The sequence below is a fragment of the Schistocerca piceifrons genome, chromosome X, assembly GCF_021461385.2.
Source record: "Schistocerca piceifrons isolate TAMUIC-IGC-003096 chromosome X, iqSchPice1.1, whole genome shotgun sequence".
Taxonomy (NCBI): domain Eukaryota; kingdom Metazoa; phylum Arthropoda; class Insecta; order Orthoptera; family Acrididae; genus Schistocerca; species Schistocerca piceifrons.
Window position 1 is genome coordinate 115,637,233 of NC_060149.1, and position 22,999 is coordinate 115,660,231.

Consider the following 22,999-nt stretch of genomic DNA (forward strand, 5'->3'; position numbering starts at 1 on the left):
TCGCCATCCGCAGGAATATGTGTAAGTGAATACAACTGCTTCATTTTACATCTAAATAAATGCAGGCACATTAGCATCTTTTTGTTAATAAAACAATTTACAAAATGGCTCTAAATATTCAAATATTCTTGTGCATCATTATCAATCATTGGTAAACGAACCCGCTTCTGACGAAGCATTAATGTATTTACAGGAAAAGTTGCCGCGAGAAGTGGCAGAAGGGGCTGTAGGAGGAGAGATGTTGGGAAGGGGGGGAGGGGGGAGAGAGCAATCGAATGGTCGTTCTCCGAGCAGCTGTTGGGCCGTTCGCCAGATAGGGGACTGAAGCTCAACAGAGCTCTCGCTATTATTCAATGAAACGCAATCACCATGTTTGTGTCGTTTCTTTCCTTTGAGCTATGCCAGCTGAAAAATTACTCACTGAAAGAATAGGACCTCACCGCATTATTTCACATGTATCTAGAAATTCTATGAAACTGTGTCACTGTGCTCGGTTTTGGACATAGATAGTATCATAACACCTCTTTTCTCGTTGTACGTGTAATGGGTTACATTTGGCGACCATTCGAAGAAAAAAAAGAAGGAAGGAAGGCAGGAACATAAGAGATGCACACCCAGTTGAAGACTAGGGCTTTACGGAAGGACCTTAAGCTCAGATTTAAGAAAAATGGTGAAGGAAATGGACTTTATCCTTTTCAGTGTAAGCGTCCCAGAATTTATCTTAAACGAGAAAGCGAAACCACGGAAATCCTAAATGTGCTGGTCGAGTGGGGATTTGAAATGTGAGAATTCATTGAAAATGGTAAATATTTTTCCAAAATTTTAAAATATAAAGTAACTGACTAGATTAACATATTTTCAAAAGGTGGGCAAAAAGTGCCCCCCCCCCTCCCCTTGGTTTGGAGGATTAATACGATAGACTAGTCATTTTCATCACAGTTCTCAACGAGTATCCATTTATACGTATATTCTGTATCTGTGTGCGTATGGTAAGTAGAGGACTAAACGTTAGTATACGTAACACATAATACATACAAAATGTTATGTTGTTGTTGTTGTTGTGGTCTTCGGTCCTGAGACTGGTTTGATGCAGCTCTCCATGCTACTCTATCCTGTGCAAGCTTCTTCACCTCCCAGTACTTACTGCAACCTACATCCTTCTGAATCTGCTTAGTGTATGCATCTCTTGGTCTCCCTCTATGATTTTTACCCTCCACGCTTCCCTCCAATACTAAACTGGTGAGCCCTTGATGCCTCAGAACATGTCCTACCAACCGATCCCTTCTTCTAGTCAAGTTGTGCCACAAACTTCTCCCCAATCCTATTCAATACCTCCTCATTAGTTCTGTGATCTACCCATCTGATCTTCAGCATTCTTCTGTAGCACCACATTTCGAAAGCTTCTATTCTCTTCTTGTCCAAACTGTTTATCGTCCATGTTTCACTTCCTTACATGGCTACACTCCAAACAAATACTTTCAGAAACAACTTCCTGACACTTAAATCTATACTCGATGTTAACAAATTTCTCTTCTTCAGAAACGCTTTCCTTGCCATTGCCAGTCTACATTTTATATCCTCTCTACTTCGACCATCATCAGTTATTTTGCTCCCCAAATAGCAAAATTCCTTTACTACGTTAAGTGTCTCATTTCCTAATCTAATTCTCTCAGCATCACCCGATTTAATTCGACTACATTCCATTATCCTCGTTTTGCTTTTGTTCATGTTCATCTTATACCCTCCTTTCAAGACACTATCCATTCCGTTGAACTCCTCTTCCAAGTTCTATGCTGTCTCTGACAGAATTGCGATGTCATCGGCGAACCTCAAAGTTTTTATTTCTTCTCCATGGATTTTAATACCTACTCCGAATTTTTCTTTTGTTTCCTTCACTACTTGCCCAATATACAGATTGAATAACATCGGGGATAGGCTACATCCCTGTCTCACTCCCTTCCCAACCACTGCTTCCCTTTCATGTCCCTCGACTAGTATAAATGCCATCTGGTTTCTGTACAAATTGTAAATAGCCTTTCGCTCTCTGTATTTTACCCTTGCCACCTTCAGAATTTGAAAGAGAGTATTTAGACAGTTGAAAAACATGAAATGCTCTTTGTTCCTCTGGCATGTATGATGTTTATTTTACTTAGGTATATTATTCAGAAACTAACCCAAAGTCCTGTGTAATAGAATGAGATTTTCACTCTGCAGCGGAGTGTGCGCTGATATGAAACTTCCTGGCAGATTAAAACTGTGTGCCCGACCGAGACTCGAACTCGGGACCTTTGCCTTCCGCGGGCAAGTGCTCTACCAACTGAGCTACCGAAGCACGACTCACGCCCGGTAGTTTGGAAGGTAGGAGACGAGGTCCTGCCAGAAGTAAAGCTGTGAGTACCGGGCGTGAGTCGTGCTTCGGTAGCTCAGTTGGTAGAGCACTTGCCCGCGGAAGGCAAAGGTCCCGAGTTCGAGTCTCGGTCGGGCACACAGTTTTAATCTACCAGGAAGTTTTCCTGTGTAATAGTTTATAGTCATTATGACGAAATCTAACAGATAACTCTAATAAGTCAAATACTGTACAAGAAGGTAATGGTGTAACACAATTTTGTCGTAAGGAGCTCGAGGTGATTTTTCTGGTTTAGTATTGGTGTGGCATACCATTGAAATCTCGCTACAAAAGCATTACTATCAGAGAATGAATACATAAACATACCATCTTACATATTTTCTTCAGTGCTATTATATCTACAGTCATAGTTAATGCGAATGTAATGTTAGCTATGACGTCCCCATCACTGCAGTTTCCAAGCATCATCAGTATTCAAACTGCCACCTACTTTGACGCGTAGGTACATTCGCGCAGGTTAATTTTGAGTCACACAGAAAATCCTCCTACACTGAAATGAAATATGTTACATGCACTATCAAAATACTGTCCTCTCCCATTTTCAATATCTCTTGTACTCTATGGCCTCTGTTAGAAGGGTTTCATGTGAGACAAAGTGGGTCGCAGAAGTTCTCTCTTTGTTGCACTGACTCGGTGCTTAGCAGTAAATCGAGAAACGCCGCGAGCGCGACGCCAGATCCATAAATCATGAGGCAGCGTAGGATTGCGACTAATGGGTTAATCGGATGGGCGGCCGATGGACTTGTCCGAACAAAAACTCTGCCAGTTACTTCGGAAAGAGTAGCCTTACAGCAACGTATTGCTGGATTGCCGTGCAAAATATGACGTACTTTAGTCTACCTCGAACAAGCCGTTTAACAATTCATTACGTGCTTTTTTCCTGTAACTCCACATTGCGTAGTTAAAGAAAGTGGGAAATAGTAACTACTTTGGTCTATCAGACACGGTGATTGCTCGCATCTTCTCTGCAGTTTCTTGGCAAGAGTACTTTTAAATTAACCATCATAGATCTCTGCAACTATTAATTCACAATTTTAATATATTCTCTATTAAATAACCAAATCTTTTATAATGCAAGCCGCATATTAAAAAAAATGCAACATTGAAGTATTTTAATCGTAATTCGGGGGACAGGGATTGGGATTGAAGTCTATCAGTTCATCGTCGGATGCATCAGTGGGTTTCATGAATCATTCCAGACCAGGCTTACTCTTCCACAAGGAACGAAAGTTAGAGTGGAATTTCGCTTTGACAATGCGGTCATTAGCAACTCAGCCCCGACAGCCGAACGTACGTCATCTCCAACACTCATAAACACACATCCCCTTATCATATGTGGAATGTACTAACTTTTCTTCTGTATATGATTGCACAGCCTCCTGACAAAACGGCCTTCTTATCCTCGTCGCCATTTCCAAGGATGGTCTACGGCTGCGAGTCTGAGATGGACTTACGAGGTTATCTTCTATTGAGATTATAATACTGCTACCATTAGGGTCTATGTAGACCCTGCCTTAAATCGTAGTAGCTGTTGGCGCATCCTATACCGTTCGACATAGCCGGCCGGAGTGGCCGTGCTGTTATAGGCGCTACAGTCTGGAGCCGAGCGACCGCTACGGTCGCAGGTTCGAATCCTGCCTAGGCGACTGATGACCTCAGAAGTTAAGTCGCATAGTGCTCAGAGCCATTTGATACATTTGAGCCAACCGTTCGACATAAACAGATAAACCCCACATTCGCAACTAACCTGTCTACTCAATACATCAACGTTTGACTCGGCAGAGTTTAGCTTAGTTGAAGAAGGATAGGGAAAAAATCGTCTGTGGTCCATGCAGAGGAATTTAGGGAAACGATAGAAACTTGAATCTCGATGGCCGAACACGGATTTGAGCTCCGTTCGATACAAATATGGTACTCCCTCTCAATCTTTGTCTGCTGTATACCAAGGTCTACCTAGTTCCAAACAGTTTTGTACTTTATTGTTCTTATCTCGATTTCTCAGTTTAAATAAAGCAGTGTTGGTGTGACAACGATTTCTTTAAGGTGGCTTTGTGCTACTTGACCATGCGTTCTGCACATTAATGTTGAAAACTCTGCCACACTTATGATACTTTCATCGCGTGATCACAGATGACTTCCTTCATTCATATTTCATACACCGCTTGATGTTAGAAGCGAGTGTAGACAAGTAACAGGAGTACATGATGGAGCAAATAAAAGTGGTCCGGACGAGTGGATACGATTGGACGTGAAGGTATGCATATAGCCACAACCCGTGACGCGCACACCACGTGTACGCCCGCCATGTAAGCCACACAGGCACAGAGCGTAGTGCGGGCTGTGTCGGTGTGAGTGGAGCAGTGCAAAGGGGACGATGATACCCACAGTGCATCAGAGGTTGTTTGTTGTGGAAAGTTAGGTGAAAACAAAGTCGTGGCAACGGCGTGGCTAGTTGTTTGCTGAGAAGTTTAATGGTGTCAAAGGGCCTTCAAAGAGTGCCATGCAATACTTAGTCCGAAATTGGAGTCAGGCAGGATCTATTTTGAATAAGTCAAAAAATATTCCGAAACATGCCAGCACCCCAGAAAATGTGACTGCGGTTCACCGTAAAATGCTTCAGAGTCCTACCAAATCAACCCGACGTCTGTCGTGAGATACTGAATATCACGTCGATCATGCAGACTAGTACTCCACCTGGACCTGCAGTCTTGTCGCGGCCCTAGGTCACCTCTCCTGTCAGTGTGCGATTACGTTGTGTGGTGAGCCCTTACCTCTAAGGTGTATCGTAACAACAGAACATTTCGAATGAGACTGCAGTAATTCCAGAAGTCCAGCTCCGATCGTTGAGTAACTTGCTAACCAGGGCCCAGGAGTGCCAAGAATGGTGGTCGCTTTCAACGTCTGCTATAGTCAGGTTAGCACTGTATTTCCTTTCCTCTCCTGTGTTTCTTTGCACCCTTCAACTCTGTTCTCGGGGCCACTTTTCTTCGTCCTACCCTGTATAACGTATACACAGTACGTATTTGGTAACAGCATATTTCAGATCTACACTCTTGACAGAGGCGTGACTCGAAACCGTTATTTTCGCTTTCGAGGCGATAGAGCTGGGAGACTGTGGCGATTATCAATAGCAGCGAAGATGTACTCCAGTGCGCTTACAGTCGTAAAACGTTGTTGCTCTGGGTTCCGTGGTTTACCTCAGTCAGTTTACTTACCCAGAAGAAATTAAGTTCGACTGCAGTTTCACATATTCGGTTGCAGATTTCAAAATTTTCGGTATATGTATAAAAATTGAACTTTGTTTTATATAATACACTCCTGGAAATTGAAATAAGAACACCGTGAATTCATTGTCCCAGGAAGGGGAAACTTTATTGACACATTCCTAGGGTCAGATACATCACATGATCACACTGACAGAACCACAGGCACATAGACACAGGCAACAGAGCATGCACAATGTCGGCACTAGTACAGTGTATATCCACCTTTCGCAGCAATGCAGGCTGCTATTCTCCCATGGAGACGATCGTAGAGATGCTGGATGTAGTCCTGTGGAACGGCTTGCCATGCCATTTCCACCTGGCGCCTCAGTTGGACCAGCGTTCGTGCTGGACGTGCAGACCGCGTGAGACGACGCTTCATCCAGTCCCAAACATGCTCAATGGGGGACAGATCCGGAGATCTTGCTGGCCAGGGTAGTTGACTTACACCTTCTAGAGCACGTTGGGTGGCACGGGATACATGCGGACGTGCATTGTCCTGTTGGAACAGCAAGTTCCCTTGCCGGTCTAGGAATGGTAGAACGATGGGTTCGATGACGGTTTGGATGTACCGTGCACTATTCAGTGTCCCCTCGACGATCACCAGTGGTGTACGGCCAGTGTAGGAGATCGCTCCCCACACCATGATGCCGGGTGTTGGCCCTGTGTGCCTCGGTCGTATGCAGTCCTGATTGTGGCGCTCACCTGCACGGCGCCAAACACGCATACGACCATCATTGGCACCAAGGCAGAAGCGACTCTCATCGCTGAAGACGACACGTCTCCATTCGTCCCTCCATTCACGCCTGTCGCGACACCACTGGAGGCGGGCTGCACGATGTTGGGGCGTGAGCGGAAGACGGCCTAACGGTGTGCGGGACCGTAGCCCAGCTTCATGGAGACGGTTGCGAATGGTCGTCGCCGATACCCCAGGAGCAACAGTGTCCCTAATTTGCTGGGAAGTGGCGGTGCGGTCCCCTACGGCACTGCGTAGGATCCTACGGTCTTGGCGTGCATCCGTGCGTCGCTGCGGTCCGGTCCCAGGTCGACGGGCACGTGCACCTTCCGCCGACCACTGGCGACAACATCGATGTACTGTGGAGACCTCACGCCCCACGTGTTGAGCAATTCGGCGGTACGTCCACCCGGCCTCCCGCATGCCCACTATACGCCCTCGCTCAAAGTCCGTCAACTGCACATACGGTTCACGTCCACGCTGTCGCGGCATACTACCAGTGTTAAAGACTGCGATGGAGCTCCGTATGCCACGGCAAACTGGCTGACACTGACGGCGGCGGTGCACAAATGCTGCGCAGCTAGCGCCATTCGACGGCCAACACCGCGGTTCCTGGTGTGTCCTGGTGGGTCTGACACACCGGTGTCAATGTGTTCTTTTTTCCATTTCCAGGAGTGTAGTTGTGTAGTGACGGCAGTCATGAACTGTTGCATTGAACGCCAAATATATGTCAGTTTCCATAACTACATAACCATAACAACAATTGACAGTATTCATAAGAGTCACCACATTTCTTCAAGACACGATATATACATTTAGAGTCGTAAGAGAAGACCCTGTGTAAGTTCACTAAAGATCACTTTGGAGTAAGGTGCAAACTGGATAAGTCATATGTTACTGATTCAAAGCCCAATACAGGCTAGCCACATTGATGGACGTAGTCCATTCCGTATCCATTCCGTAAGTATTCATGAACCAGAGTAGAATTCTGGAAGTTAGCTTGAAGGTTACACGATGACCACTGCTGGAAAACTCGTGGATAACTGTTACAGAGATGGGAGGTAACTGTGGGTCACTTTTCCTCACTGAAGTCACATTTCAACTGACTGTTATGGAACTAGTTGGCCTCCTAAATATGAGCCGACTAAAAGGTTACTTGTCCCGTTCTACACTACTGGCCATTAAAATAGCTACACCACGAAGATGACGTGCTACAGACGCGAAATTTAACAGACAGGAAAAGATGATGTGATATGAAAATCATTAGCTTTTCAGAGCATTTACACAAGGTTGGTGCTGGTGGCGACACCTACAACATGCTGACATGAGGTAAGTTTCAAACAGATTTCTCATACACAAACAGCAGTTGACCGGCGTTGCCTGGTGAAACGTTGTTGTGATGCCTCGTGTAAGGATGAGAAATGCGTACCATCACGTTTCCGACTTTGATAAAGGTCGGATTGTAGCCTATCGCGATTGCGGTTTATCGTATCGCGACATTCGTGCTCGCGTTGGTCGAGATCCAATGACTGTTAGCGGAATATGGAATTGGTGGGCTCAGGAGGGTAATACGAAACGACGTGCTGGATCCCAACGGCCTCGTATCACTAGCAGTCTAGATGACAGGCATCTTATCTGCATGGCTGTAACGGATCGTGCAGCCACGTCTCAATCCCTGAGTCAACAGATGGGGTCGTTTGCAAGACAACAACCATCTCCACGAACAGAACGACGACGTTGGCAGCAGAATGGACTATCAGTTCGGAGACCATGGCTGCGGTTACAATTGACGCTGCATCACAGACAGGAGCGCCTGCGATGGTGTACTCAATGACAAACCTGGGTGCACGAATGGCAAAACGTCATTTTTTTCGGATGAATCCAGGTTTACTGCATCATGATGGTCGCATCCGTGTTTGGCGACATCGCGGTGAACGCACATTGGAAGCGTGTATTCGTCATTGCCATACTGGTGTATTACCCGGCGTGATGGTATGGCGTGCCATTGGTTACACGTCTCGGTCACCTCTTGTTCGCATTGACGGCACTTTGAACAGTGGACGTTACATTTCAGATGTGTTACGACCCGTGGCCCTACCCTTCGTGCCGGCCGGAGTGGCCTAGCGGTTCTAGGCGCTACAGTCTGGAACCGCGCGACTGCTACGGTCGCAGATTCGAATCCTGCCTCGGGTATGGATGTGTGTGATGTCCTTAGGTTAGTTAGGTTTAAGTAGTTCAAAGTCTAGGGGGCTGATGACCTTAGAAGTTAAGTCCCATATTGCTCAGAGCCATTTAGACCATTTTCTACCCTTCATTTGATTCCTGCGAAACCCTACATTTAGCAGGATAATGCACGACCGCATGTTGCAGGTCCTGTACGGACCTTTCTGGATACAGAAAATGTTCGACTGCTGCCCTGGCCAGTACATTCTCCAGATCTCTCACCAACTGAAAACGTCTGGTCAATGGTGGCCGAGCAACTGGCTCGTCACAATACGCCAGTCACTTCTCTTGATGAACTGTGGTATCGTGTTGAAGCTGCATGGGCGGCTGTACCTGTACACGCCATCCATGCTCTGTTTGACTCAATGCCCAGGCGTATCAAGCCCGTTATTACGGCCAGAGGTGGTTGTTCTGGGCACTGATTTCTCAGGATCTATGCACCCAAATTGCGTGAAAATGTTATCACATGTCAGTTCTGGTATAATAAATTTGTCGAATGAATGAATACCCGTTTATCATCTGCATTTCTTTTTGGTGTAGCAATTTTAATGGCCAGTAGTGTAGTTTCGTACACGTGACGAACACGGCGTAAGGAAATGTCTAGTGACGTTGGAGCTGTTTAGTTTAGATTATCTGTTGGAAAGCGATCGTAAAACTGTCTCATGAATTGGCACTGAGAATGTTACGCACTAGTTGTTAAAGGTGTAATATTTTTGCACAACATGTTTAGGGACTACGTTGTCCCATTATCAAATGCTACAAAACAAGGAATCAAATCAGTACATCGCAGTACCACACGTACTCATAACCATTTCAAAAAATATTTATATCGTCCTGTAGTATAACATACCTTAAAGTTTCTACGCCATTAGGCACCGCCAGAAGTAGAAGCCCAGCATCAAACAAGCATCGTCAAACGTGAAATTTTTCCCCGAAAATCTCATGCTGGCGTGTTATACTCTTAATGCAAAGCAGTAAACTAAAGGCAGCTGCTTTCAACTACCAAAGATAGTACTTTCACATATGTATAGCGTTTACCATATGCGTACAGAAGTGGCAGTTGTAAAAGTTTCTTTCCTCGATTTCTGTAAAAGTATGCGTTTTCGGACCCCATACTTGATGATGAAAAATGCTCTATTTACAATTATCTATCGATCCCGCCAATTTTGAGCCGATCGCTCGTCATAACCTTTAGGGGTGATTTTCTCAAAAACGCGGGGGTGTTGATCCAAAATATCTTACATTCTTTCGTTTTAGGTTGTACACAAGCGACCTGCCAAATGTGAGCCGAATCCATTGGCCGTGTCTGAGGCCTTCCCCTTGTAAGCTGAAGTGCTCAGTGATGCAAATTTACGTGTGCAACGATAGAAATGTGGTGGAAATGCATTCAGTGACAAATCTGAAGGGCTCAATTATGTAAGTTTATGTGTGCAATGATGTGAATGCGGCGAAAACTACAAACGTTGTCTGCTGGACGAAAACTATGAAAACAAGTACTCCAACCCGACATTTCACGTGAGTCACATCCCAATGCAAATCCGTAACGCAACTATTTTTGTGACGTGCCTATAATTTGTATTATTTGTATTTTAGGATAACTAATCAGTAAAAAGCGCAGCATATGTTGTAATGAAAGCATGAAAGCCGTCTTACGATGAATCGTAATGACTAGAAACCGGTAACGGTACCTTTTGAATGAAGGAACTTAAAATAAATATGTGGCTGGTTGCTGTCCCAACACCATCAACATTTGTCTTCAAATAACAAAATAACAGCCACTGTCTCCAACCATGTCATCATATGACAAAATTACTGTTATTGGGAAACAGTATTAGAAGGATGGTTCAAATGGTTCAAATGGCTCTGAGCACTATGGGACTTAACATCTGAAGTCATCAGTCCCCTAGAACTTAGAACTACTTAAACCTAACTAACCAAAGGACGTCACACACATCAATGCCAGAGGCAGGATTTGAACCTGCGACCGAAGCAGCAGCGCGGTTCCAGACTGAAGCGCCTAGAACCACTCGGCCACACCGGCCGGCTATTGGAAGGAGAGTGATGATTTCAGAACTGTTGTAATTATTATCCCATGCATGACGGAGTGTGTGGCATTTCGATAATCCGGCTCGTGGATGGAGGAGGAGGAAGAAATTAGCGCTTAACGTCCCGTCGACAACGAGGTCATTAGAGATGGAGCACAAGCTCTGGTGAGGGAGGGATGGGGAAGGAGATTGACCGTACCCTATCAGATGAACCATCCGGGCATTTGCCTGAAGCGATTTTGGGAAGTCATGGAAAATCTAAATCAGAATGCCAGGACTTGGGTTTGAACCGCCCTTCTCCCGAATGCGAGTCCAGTGTACTAACCATTGCGCCACTGCGGTCGGTCCGGCTCGTGGAGCGAGAGGTGAAGAGTAGAAACTACACAACGGCTGTTAAGATGGTTGAAATAAAAGATGAATGATATACTGTCAACGAAACTACGTTACAAAACGCAATACAATGGTACAAAAAACAAAGTACTCCAAAGAAAATCGTGGCAATCAGGTCAGCTCATTGCAACTTGAATTATGACATTAGGATAAATATTAAGAAAGTGCAAATTGTTTTAATTACCACAGAGTTTGAGAATTACGAGATAACTGAACCAATGGAACGATATGATCGCATGCTGTGTAAGATGATAGATGATGAAGTTAGAAAACACCACTAGCTACTTTTCAAATCATGTATGTATATAAAGAATTGCAAACGAGTTTATTAAAAGTTTGTATGCAAATGTAGCGATATTATATATCCTCGACAGTTACACGTAGTATGAAGGTAGCACGAATTCCCACGTTCTTCCCTAATATTCTTAGTGGATGATAACACAAAATTTTCTATTTCATATATATTTACCATTTCACATAATTTATGCCACGTTGTAAACCCGGATATAGGGATGCTTCCGGGACTTTGTTATTTTAATAAGAGGTAGTAAAACTACCGCAATAATTTCCTATGTTTTCTACAGGGGATCCGATGCAAAAGATGTTAATAAAAGAGGATATGAAATCTGATTGGTACATAACATCCCTTCGTTGCTGAGAGAAGACTGTACACTAGAATAGGTACTGGAAATAACCTTCCCCCACCTGTATACACGGTGCAACCACAGCGCTGCAGCTTCGGGAGTGTTGCTGCCAGAATATTGGATTTCACGGCAGATGTTCTCACGTAACTCGTAGATGTGGCATAATCTGCGAAACTGGCAACAATGAGGTTCCGTGAGCTGTATATGGGTCTTGTGTTTCAGTTTATGACGTAACAACAACCAGCATTCAGTCGTTGAGTAATTCACTGAAGGTGGACGTGTTCTGTGCATTATCACACTGGAACGCCATCGGGACAATGCTTTTGACACTATTGTCACCAGTGAAGTGTACCTGAACTGTTTCATGCATTTGAGAAGGAATTGGATGACGAAGAACTGACGCTTGGCTGGTACCAGCAGATGGGGCAACATGCCACACATCCAAAGCGGGTATGGCTGTGGTGGAATCATTTTTCCCTGACAGAGTGATTTCCAAAGGATTATGGCGGCCAAGGTTATCTGACATGGCACCTCCACCACGACTTTTTTCTGTGGGGTCAGCTATAAGGTAACGTGTATGGGATAAGCTTCTTCACACACTGTGCATGAAAAAGTAATCTTTTTGGTTAAAATCAGCTTTGTACGCGCAGAGGAACATATTCCATAGCTACCCATTTACATGGCTTTGCAATCAAAACTCATATTCACTACGACCTGCGAGAGCTTATATACTAGTGCACGAAAGATGAACATCGAAAATTTGATTTGTGCTCCCAAAAATTTCGAAGACGATTTCAGAATTGATATTCGCAGTTGAGATATTTGTAGTGACAGCTCAGTATTCCATCATCGTGTATGTCATGTGACAGAGTGAGTATGGCGATAACAAAACTTTTAAGCAGGAGCAGCCAAGGAATGAATTGGTCCAACAGAGAGAGAGAGAGAGGGTCAGGAGACAGTGATGAGTTAGAGAGGTCAGATGGCGAAGAGATAGTGACGAGATGGTGAGTAGGCAGTCACAGCAATCAGAAGAAGCAGTGAGTTTGACTTCTAGAGACACGTCAGCGTATTGTTGTTGACTCATCCTTCAGAATTCGAGTGATTGCTGCATTCATTCCGACGCTTATTGTCTTTTTGTGACACACTCATCTCCTGCTCCAAGTTGAACGGATGTACCCTGTGGTTCAATCAAAGAATCTTCAAGCCCCCAACTGTATTTCCTTGTCTGACCTCAGCCTCGCAATATTACACTGCTACCACCTCTGCTGACATTACCTACTGGTAACAAATCTAGCAGCCCACCTCTGAATTGCTTCAATGTCTTCCTTTAATCTGACCTAGTGTGGATCCCAAACACTCGATCAGTACCCACGAATAGATCGCCACAATCCTCATACGATCGTTACATTCCACATGACATTGCAACATTACTTCAGATATTTAAACGATTTTGAATGTGTCAGGCAGGACACCACAAATACTGTATCCGAACATACATAGTTGTTTTTTCTACTCATCTGCATTAACTTACATTTTTCTACATCTATAGCTAGCTTCCAATCAACACAACAACTGGAAATTTTCTCTAAGACATCTTATATCTTCCTACAGTTACTCAACTTCCATACCTTCCCATACACCACAGAATCATCAGCTAATAACCGCGGGTTGCTGCCCACCCTGCCCGTCAGATCATTTGTGAGTATAAAGAATAACAGTGATCCTATCACACTTCCCTAAGAAGTTTTCGAGCCACCCATATATCTGGGAACCTGTTCCATATGCTTGTATCTTCTTTAACAGTATGAGTGGGGCACTGTGTCACTTAATAATTGGATAGAGGAACAATTTGTTAAATGGGTAAGTAATGTAAACAACAAACATCAACGCCAAAACGACGTATTGTAATTTAAACGTAATAACTTCTACTTCCTCGAATGAAAGGACACAATAGGCCTAGGGAAGCTAAAATCACACACTTATATAATGACTTACTTTTGTGATGTGGTTATCCTTACAGCTATTCCGCGTTACCATTTTCAATTAGGCCTCATTAAGTAACGAAGTTACGTAGAGTAAACCAGAATTAATTAATCACTTAATCACATAACGTTTAGTAACTTCTACAGGCAGTGTTTTCATTTTTTTTATTTTTAATGTTATCCTAAATTCAGGAACAAATTTACCATGTGAAATTAAGCTTATGTACCCTAGAAGCATTCGAAGTCTGTAAACCAGGCATATTTTATGGAAACCTCTGACAGAAGTGAACGAATGTGTAAGAGAGAGAGCGAGTACGTTAAATGTGAAGGAAAACAAAGTATGTAGGAAAGTAGACGCTGCAAATTCCCCTTGTGAGTCTAGATAGGCGCCGGCCACATCCAGGGCGATTCATCGATTGCCCTGGAGCCAGAGGCTACTCCTAACTTCTACTTTCCCTTGACTAGCCAAATCCTTTATGTTCCTCGACCCTTTAAGACCTTTAGCCTTACGCCACAAGAGAAAGAGTAAATACAAATTCGTTAGGCCGCATACCTGCGTCAACTACAGAAAGAGACACTGCTCTTTCACGAAATCCGCCGAGTCAACGTATCATATGGCGTATTAAGGTCTTTACAGACGATCTGGACGTAGTACTCTTATACAAGACTTTCAATTTGTGGATTAATCGTCACCCGTCTCCAGTACCTAACACCCATGCCAAAAATAATTTAATTTTCGTCATCACTTTTAAAAGTTCCTAGTGGATAAATTCGTTATTTACGTGGCTAAAAAGCTTTAATGATATAGCATTATTTTGTGTCAAGAATTCAGAACGAAGGCGAGGCTTCAGTTGAGCCTTTTTTATATGGTTTCATTGTTTAACCTATGTGTATCTGTTGCGGTAACAGCGTAACGTGCTGTATTATCTATTCCGTTATACACCGTTTTAGATTACTTCTCGCGGAGGTAGAACTTGCAAACTGGAATTCTGTTTACACCCAAAGCCCGTAATTTAGCCCAGTAAATATTATTTTCAGTGAATCGCATACCTCGTCGTGCAGAATAATGGCAATTTCGATTAAATTGTTTGCGCTGAAAGAGTGATGAGGATCATTTTCAGCGTAATCAGCTTTCACGCCTCAGGCAATAAACACTCTAATAAAAACATGATGCCGCTTGGATATCATAAAACGTGACAAGAACATTCTTCGGATTCCACGAGATAAATACTTTGCACCTGTAATGAATTGTGGTCACATAGTTATCGGAACAGCATAATTTAGTCAGACTGAACAGGTATTCATTCTAGAACCAGTGTGTGATCATAGCGGCTAAACTAACGCACTTACACTCTATTGCTTGCTGAGATATGTCCATCATAACAGATATTTCTAGTAGTTAAGGTAGAATCCAATGGCAGAGAATGAAAGGTGATTTGGATTTCTGAAAAGATTTTAATTGTTGAAGTGATGTTGATAATGCGATAGACCTAACTACAAATTATTTAAAGTTTTTTTGAATACTCTGGTTTAAAATCTACCACAACACTGTAGTCTCAAGGGGTAGACTCTGAAACCTCGAGTCGTGTGTTCATGAGCATAATGTAACGTACTACACAGCTGGCGCAAGATGTAAACTGCACACAACGGATCTCTCATTTCCTGACCACCATGGTCACCAGGCCTCCATACTGATGTTTACTGGATTAAAATAAAAACACGCTATGAAGTTTACACTTGCATAACGAATGCTGTTATGCTAGCAAGGAGCCATGCGGATACTTTGCACCGAGGAACGCTTCATTTTATGACACGACCGTCCACGTAAATTTTCGTACATCACGAATCTTCTGAAAAGCCTTATACTTCTCTCACTAGCAATGAAACTGTATTTGTTAATTTCTTTCAAATGTATTTTCCGACGTATTACACAGAAACGAAGAAAAGGCGGTTGGCATATAAGGTCTTTTGGACACTGATGCCATCAGTGGGAATATTAGCTTAGAACAATGGTTAAGTTGTCGCTATCTCATGAAGGAACCACCCGACATTCACCTGAAGTGCCTTAGACCGATTACAGTGAACTTGAATCAGGATTACGTGACGGAAATTTGAGCATCACTATTGCTCCGTCATCTTACACACAGTCCAATCACATTTATGTGACCACCTGTCAAAGGTCCGAATAACTACGTTTTACAGCTTGGATGTTAAGGAAGAGAGTCAATCAGGTTGTAGAAGGTACCGACAGGGATGTGAAGCCATGCCAAATCCAGTACAGAGTCAGGCTGCGCCAGACTTCCCGATTGAGGACCCATGCCGCGAACAGCCCGATCGAGGTGGTCTCACAGGTTCTCGTTTGGAATTAATTTCAGAGAGTTTGATGGCCAGGAGAGTACGGTAAAATCATCCTGGTGCTCTTCGAACCGTGCGCGTACACTGCGAGCTAACACCTCGCAGTGTCCTGCTGGTAGGTGCCATCGTGCCGAAGAGAAAACGAACTGCATGTAGGAATGGAAACGGTTACCAAGGATAAATGCATACTTGCGTTGGTTCATTATGTCTTCCAGAATGACGAGATCACCCAGAGAATGCCACGAAAACGTTCCCCTTACGATAGTTGTTGCAGGGCAATACACGCCGACCGCCATTTGCCCAATGGAACATTAAACATGATTTATTCATGGGTGTATGAACCAGGCACCTGATGCAGAGGCCAATATGCAGCAACGTTCGCTGAACCGTCGTTGACGAGACACTGCTGGTAGCCCCTTGGTTCACAAGGCAGGTCATTTGCTCCACTATCGGGTGGAGAAATGTAGGGTCCCCCTGAATGGGTCAGGCGTGCACTACACGCCGGAAGCGGCTACAAGGGTACGTGTGGAGTGCACATGGGGGTTTTTTAGCTTAGAGAATTCCCTCGCTAGGCCCGACAAGACGCCTCCTGAGACGCGGCAAGCTAGGAGTAGGCAAAATGCAACAGGGAATAACAATATTAATGTGCTAATAGTAAATTGCAGGAGCGTCTATAGAAAGGTCCCAGAACTGCTCTCATTAATAAACGGTCACAACGCCCATATAGTACTAGGGACAGAAAGTTGGCTGAAACCAGACGTAAACAGTAATGAAATCCTAAACTCAGATTGGAATGTATACCGCAGAGACAGGCTGGACAGTGAAGGGGGAGGCGTGTTTATAGCGATAAGAAGTGCAATAGTATCGAAGGAAATTGACGGAGATCCGAAATGTGAAATGATTTGGGTGAAGGTCACGGTTAAAGCAGGCTCAGACATGGTAATTTGAAGTCTCTATAGGCCCCTGGCTCAGCAGCTATTGTGGCTGAGCACCTGAAGGATAATTTGGAAAATATTTCGAGTAGATTTCCCCACCATGTTATAGTTCTGGGTGGAGATTTTAATTTGCCGGATATAGACTGGGAGACTCAAACGTTCATAACGGGTGGCAGGGACAAAGAATCCAGTGAAATTTTTTTAAGTGCTTTATCTGAAAACTACCTTGAGCAGTTAAACAGAGAACCGACTCGTGGCGATAACATATTAGACCTTCTGGTGACAAACAGACCCTAACTATTTGAAACAGTTAACGCAGACCAGGGAATCAGCGATCATAAAGCGGTTACGGCATCGATGATTTCAGCCGTAAATAGAAATATTAAAAAAGGTATGAAGATTTTTCTGTTTAGCAAAAGTGACAAAAAGCAGATTACAGAGTACCTGACGGCTCAACACAAAAGTTTTGTCTCAAGTACAGATAGTGTTGAGGATCAGTGGGCAAAGTTCAAAACCATCGTACAATATGCGTTAGATGAGTATGCGCCAAGCAAGATCGTAAGAGATGGAAAAGAGCCACCGTGGTACAACAACCGAGTTAGAAAACTGCTGCGGGAGCAAAGGGAACTTCACAGTAAACATAAACATAGCCAAAGCCTGCCGCCGTTGGATAAGCAGCTGCAGCAGCAAGTCGAATACTCCTAGCTCACTCATTTGTTACATAGTTTAATTCTTAATTTCTTTGCGTGTTTTTGGTACTTGCATTGTTTAATTCATAAATTTCTGGTGTATTATAGTATTTGAGAGTTGTAGCATCGCGTTTTAGTACCTGTATAGAGTAAATTCTCATAGTCGTTTGTCTTCTGTTTTTGTTTTGAACGGCCAGTGTCGGTTGGTCACAGTCAGTGTGCTCCCTGCCGCCGTTGGATAAGCAGCTGCTGCAGCAAGTCGTATACTCCTAGCTCACTCATTTGTTACATAGTTTAATTCTTAATTCATTTGCGTGTTTTTGGTACTTGCATTGTTTAATTCATAAATTTCGGGCGTATTATAGTATTTGAGAGTTGTAGCATCGCGTTTTAGTACCTGAATAGTGTAAAATCGCGTAGTCTCCTTCCGCCGCCGAGCAGTGTGTCAGCAATGCGCAAGTAGCAGCATTACTGCATTTACTAGGCAATCTTGTATTTTAATAACCGTTTAAATTTTGTGTCGATTTGTTTGTGCTCTCTGTAGATTAGTTCAGACGTTCTTTGCACAACAGTTTTTAGCATGGATAGGGACTACAACTGCTGTGTTCGGATGCAGGCTGAGTTGGCATCCCTTCGCTCCCAGCTTCAGGCAGTGTTGGCTTCGGTCACACAGCTTGAGGCTGTTGCCAATGGGCATCACTGTGGGGGTCCGGATGGGGGTTTGTTGGGGACGGCTAGCTCGTCCCACGCATCCCTCGATCGGACTACGACTGTAGTTGCCCGGGATACTGCCCACATTGAGGCTGATCCCTCACCTGTGGTAGAGTAGGAGATCGTCTCAAGGTGTGGCAGGGGGCGAAAGACATTCCGGAGGGCTGAACGGAAGGCCTTTCCAGTTTGTCTGACGAACCGGTGTCAGGCTCTGTCTCAGGCTGATACTGATCTTCGGCCTGACATGGCTGCTTGTCCTGTTCCAGAGGTTGCCCCTCAGTCTGCAAGATCCGGGCGGTCGCAGAGGGTGGGCTTACTGGTAGTTGGGAGCTCCAACGTCAGGCGCGTAATGGGGCCCCTTAGGGATATGGCAGCAAGAGAGGGGAAGAAAACCAATGTGCACTCCGTGTGCATACCGGGGGGAATCATTCCAGATGTGGAAAGGGTCCTTCCGGATGCCATGAAGGGTACAGGGTGCACCCATCTGCAGGTGGTCGCTCATGTCGGCACCAATGATGTGTGTCGCTATGGATCGGAGGAAATCCTCTCTGGCTTCCGGCGGCTATCTGATTTGGTGAAGACTGCCAGTCTCGCTAGCGGGATGAAAGCAGAGCTCACCATCTGCAGCATCGTCGACAGGACTGACTGCGGACCTTTGGGACAGAGCCGAGTGGAGGGTCTGAATCAGAGGCTGAGACGGTTCTGCGACCGTGTGGGCTGCAGATTCCTCGACTTGCGCCATAGGGTGGTGGGGTTTCGGGTTCCGCTGGATAGGTCAGGAGTCCACTACACGAAACAAGCGGCTACACGGGTAGCAGGGGTTGTGTGGCGTGGGCTGGGCGGTTTTTTAGGTTTGATGGCCTTGGGCAAGTACAGAAAGGGCAACAGCCTCAACGGGTGCGGGGCAAAGTCAGGACATGCGGGGACCAAGCAGCAATCGGTATTGTAATTGTAAACTGTGTAAGCTGCGTTGGTAAAGTACCGGAACTTCAAGTGCTGATAGAAAGCACCGAAGCTGAAATCGTTATAGGTACAGAAAGCTGGCTGAAGCCAGAGATAAATTCTGCCGAAATTTTTACAAAGGTACAGATGGTGTTTAGAAATGATAGATTGCATGCAACCGGTGGTGGAGTGTTCTTCGCTGTTAGTAGTAGTTTATCCTGTAGTGAAGTAGAAGTGGATAGTTCCTGTGAATTATTATGGGTGGAGGTTACACACAAGAACCGAGCTAGGTTAATAATTGGCTCCTTTTACCGACCTCCCGACTCAGCAGCATTAGTCGTAGAACAACTGAGAGAAAATTTGGAATACATTTCACATAAATTTTCTCAGCATGTTATAGTCTTAGGTGGAGATTTCAATTTACCAGATACAGACTGGGACACTCAGATGTTTAGGACGTGTGGTAGGGACAGAGCATCGAATGACATTATACTGAGTGCACTATCCGAAAATTACCTCGCGCAATTAAACAGAGAACCGACTCGTGGAGATAACATCTTGGACCTACTGATAACAAACAGATCCGAACTTTTCGACTCTGTATGTGCAGAACAGGGAATCAGTGATCATAAGGCCGTTGCAGCATCCCTGAATATGGAAGTTAATAGGAATATAAAAAAAGGGAGGAAGGTTTATCTGTTTAGCAAGAGTAATAGAAGGCAGATTTCAGACTACCTAACAGATCAAAACGAAAATTTCTGTTCCGACACTGACAATGTTGAGTGTTTATGGAAAAAGTTCAAGGCAATCGTAAAATGCGTTTTAGACAGGTACGTGCCGAGTAAAACTGTGAGGGACAGGAAAAACCCACCGTGATACAACAACAAAGTTACGAAACTAGTGCGAAAGCAAAGAGAGCTTCACTCCAAGTTTAAACGCAGCCAAAACCTCTCAGAGAAACAGAAGCTAAACGATGTCAAAGATAGCGTAAGGAGGGCTATGCGTGAAGCTTTCAGTGAATTCGAAAGTAAAATTCTATGTACCGACTAGACAGAAAATCCTAGGAAGTTCTGGTCTTACGTTAAATCAGTAAATGGTTCGAAACAGCATATCCAGACACTCCGGGATGATGATGGCATTGAAACAGAGGATGACACGCGTAAAGCTGAAATACGAAACACCTTTTTCCAAAGCTGTTTCACAGAGGAAGACCGCACTGCAGTTCCTTATCTAAATCCTCGCACAAACGAAAAAATGGCTGGCATCGAAATAAGTGTCCAAGGAATAGAAAAGCTACTGGAATCACTCAACAGAGGAAAGTCCACTGGACCTGACGGGATACCAGTTCGATTCTACACAGAGTACGCGAAAGAACTTGCCCCCCTTCTAACAGCCGTGTACCGCAAGTCTCCAGAGGAACGGAAGGTTCCAAATGATTGGAAAAGAGCGCAGGTAGTCCCAGTCTTCAAGAAGGGTCGTCGAGCAGGTGCGCAAAACTATAGACCTATATCTCTGACGTCGATCTGTTGTAGAATTTTAGAACATGTTTTTTGCTCGAGTATCATGTCGTTTTTGGTAACCCAGAATCTACTATGTAGGAATCAACATGGATTCCGGAAACAGCGATCGTGTGAGACCCAACTCGCTTTATTTGTTCATGAGACCCAGAAAATATTAGATACAGGCTCCCAGGTACATGCTATTTTTCTTGACTTCCGGAAGGCGTTCGATACAGTTCCGCACTGTCGCCTGATAAACAAAGTAAAAGCCTACGGAATATCAGACCAGCTGTGTGGCTGGATTGAAGAGTTTTTACCAAACAGAACACAGCATGTTTTTATCAATGGAGAGACGTCTTCCGAAGTAAGAGTGATTTCAGGTGTGCCGCAGGGAAGTGTCATAGGACCGTTGCTATTCACAATATACATAAATGACCTTGTGGATGACATCGGAAGTTCACTGAGGCTTTTTGCAGATGATGCTGTGGTGTATCGAGAGGTTGTAACAATGGAAAATTGTACTGAAAGCAGGACGATCTGCAGCGAATTGACGCATGGTGCAGGGAATGGCAATTGAATCTCAATGTAGACAAGTGTAATGTACTGCGAATACATAGAAGGATAGATCCCTTATCATTTAGCTACAAAATAGCAGGTCAGCAACTGGAAGCAGTTAATTACATAAATTATCTGAGAGTACGCATTAGGAGTGATTTAAAATGGAATGATCATATAAAGTTGATCGTCGGTAAAGCAGATGCCAGACAGATTCATTGGAAGAATCCTAAGGAAATGCAATCCGAAAACAAAGGAAGTAGGTTACAGTACGCTTGTTCGCCCACTGCTTGAATACTGCTCAGCAGTGTGGGATCCGTACCAGATAGGGTTGACAGAAGAGATAGAGAAGATCCATCGGAGAGCAGCGCGCTTCGTTACAGGATCATTTAGTAATCGCGAAAGCGTTACGGAGATGATAGATAAACTCCAGTGGAAGACTCTGCAGGAGAGACGCTCAGTAGCTCGGTACGGGCTTTTGTTAAAGTTTCGAGAACATACCTTCACCGAAGAGTCAAGCACTATATTGCTCTTTTCTACGTATATCTCGCGAAGAGACCACGAGGATAAAATCAGAGAGAGTAGAGCCCACACAGAAGCATACCGACAATCTTTCTTTCCACGAACAATACGCGACTGGACCAGAAGGGAGAACCGATAGAGGTACTCAGGGTACCCTCCACCACACACAGTCAGGTGGCTTGCGGAGTACGGATGTAGATGTAGATGTAGAACAGTTGCACATCTTTTAGCCCTTACAAATCTCCGCAGCTGTCGTTCACCCTTATCATCTATGGTCTATGGTGGCCGATAGCTGTCTCGCCGCCATTTTTCGTTAGCGCCATTTTGTCATGCACGGTATATTTTCACCTCGCGAACAGTTTGTAAACTTAGCCATTTCGGAAATGCTTCCACCCTTGGCCGGAACGCCTATTATCATGCTCTTCCGCACATCAGATAATGGCTCCGTTTCTGCATCCTAACAACGACTGCGCAGTTGTCCGCGTTCCCCCCCCCCCCCCCCCCTCTCCCGCATCTCGTGGTCGTGCGGTAGCGTTCTCGCTTCCCACGCCCGGGCTCCCGGGGTCGATTCCCGGCGGGGTCAGGGATTTTCTCTGCCTCGTGATGGCTGAGTTTGTGTGCTGTCCTTAGGTTAGTTAGGTTTAAGTAGTTCTAAGCTCTAGGGGACTGATGACCCTAAATGATAAGTCCCATAGTGCTCAGAGCCATTTTGAACCCCCCCCCCCCCCCCTCCGGCACACTTTATATATCCTCCACTGCTAGTGCTGCCACCTACCGTTAGTGAGTGGCTATTCCAAACTGACGTCAAACGTACACGATGGTCACATTAATGTGACTGGACCGTGTAGATGATAATTGTGTTTTAATTGGCCGCGGTGGTCTAGCGGTTCTAGGCGCGCAGTCGGGAACCGCGCGACTGCTACGGTCGCAGGTTCGAATCCTGCCTCGGGCATGGATATGTGTGATGTCCTTAGGTTAGTTAGGTTTAAGTTGTTCTAAGTTCTAGGGGACTGATGACCACAGATGTTTAGTCCCATAGTGCTCAGAACCATTTTTTTTTTTTTTTTTTTTTAATTCTCTAGAGAAAATTATCAGATACGG

General features: G+C 44.6%; 1 protein-coding gene and 2 non-coding genes across 3 annotated transcripts in view; 2 read left to right on the forward strand and 1 right to left on the reverse strand.

Annotated features, from left to right (window-relative positions):
• The window catches only part of LOC124722205, a 272,233-nt gene that overhangs the window by 159,443 nt on the left and 89,791 nt on the right, over window positions 1–22,999 (forward strand). The gene's annotated exons all lie outside the window — the stretch shown is intronic.
• Window positions 2,259–2,333, reverse strand: Trnap-cgg. The gene has a single exon. It is a non-coding gene; the product is annotated as a tRNA-Pro (tRNA).
• Window positions 2,412–2,486, forward strand: Trnap-cgg. The gene has a single exon. It is a non-coding gene; the product is annotated as a tRNA-Pro (tRNA).